Here is a 1561-nt window from a genome sequence, read left to right as displayed (position 1 = left end):
TCAGAGTTAATCTGCGCTGCAGGTGCAGCGCTCGAAAATCCTCTCCAGAAAGGTGTGTCACAGAGAAACGTGGGGGTGTCACGTCAGGTTAAAGAAGTAGTCAAACAGATCTCAGGTTTATTAACTATGTGTTTTAAGTTGAAATGTAATTACACGTCATGCATGTGCGTCTTCACCTGGGAAAATTTTGCAAGCAGCTGAAGAAAATCTGAAAAAAATTGGTTTTCCCCACCACCATTTCAACATTCAGAGTGTTGAAACTTCAAACAACTTCATATTTGAAGTTGAATTATGAGGTTACACAGGTTAAAATGTTTGGTTTTCTTTACAAGTGGCAACAGATGGTCCACTGATGTCCACAATATTTGTGCAGGGTTGTAATCTCATTGAAGACCTCTTTAAGTAATAAGGATTAAGGGACTCTCCATTCACAGGACCCACAGAGACGATCACTTGTTTTTAATCAAATGGGTAAACATGCACCTTTTTTCCTTGAGAAATCTCATGACTGCTTTATAATTTATAATAGAGGTTAGTTTTGTCTTTGTTTTGAGCCTCTCTGAGCAGAACAAATGCACTACATGACACATAAAAGTACAATAACAAACACTCGCAGACTTTTAGGACTTTACTAAACAAAAATAGTGTTTGTTCCAGAAGTACAATTAGGTTTAGAAGGGTAATGGACTCCAGTTGTAGATCAGGTTAAAAGGTATTACTGCAGGCATTAGCCAGTCACGAATATCCTTAACCGTGAACGATCACGAGTTGCATAACAGTTACCAAAAATGGGCTGAACTGAATCTATTTCTGTAGTGAAAGGGATTAGTGTGCAAGGATGACTTAATTCCACAGTAAACCTGGGGCTGAAGTGAAGGAATCAAAGGAATACACAAAAGTTATCGGGTTTCAGCTCAGTACAAAAGGATAAAGTGATGACACTCTGTCGCACTGTTTATTTTACTGCTGTAAAAATATCTCAGGTGTGTACGAAACACACGATATGTGCTGTAGGAAAGAATTCCTGCTGAGCCCCGACCAGACAGGGATTCAGGAATGCCACAGGAGGCTCCCATGATCTCAGCCCATGACCTGTTCCCAAAACAACAACGAGCACAAAAATGTGAAAAATCCTTCAAAGGAAGCAGGGGGCGAACAATGGAGGAAGCCCTCAGTGTAAACAGGTAGGCCCGAAGCCTGAATGCCCCCCATTCCAGCCCTCCACTGCAGAGAGATAAGAGACAAGCATAGGCTGAAACGGAGAGCGAGGGTTAAAAACAGTCTGGTTACACTGATAGAGCAGTGCGGATCCCGCCAAACACTCACGAATTGGACTGAAAATAGTCTTGAGCCGAAGCTCTGCACTTAATGGAGCGCGGCAGGTAATAGCAACAGCTCTCTGAAGCTCCATTTGTCACATAACCTTCCACGTCACAGTCAGAACAAACCAGCTGGTGACATGAATACTGTTGTTTTTCCTTCACGTGAAATCACAGGCTGCCATGACCAAGACATCTGTCTCTGCGTTCCGGGTGTATTGCCACCCTTTGCCATGCTCTAT

The sequence above is a fragment of the Neolamprologus multifasciatus genome, chromosome 9, assembly GCF_963576455.1.
Source record: "Neolamprologus multifasciatus chromosome 9, fNeoMul1.2, whole genome shotgun sequence".
Classification (NCBI taxonomy): Eukaryota; Metazoa; Chordata; class Actinopteri; order Cichliformes; family Cichlidae; genus Neolamprologus; species Neolamprologus multifasciatus.
Note: the sequence above shows the minus strand (reverse complement) of the source record.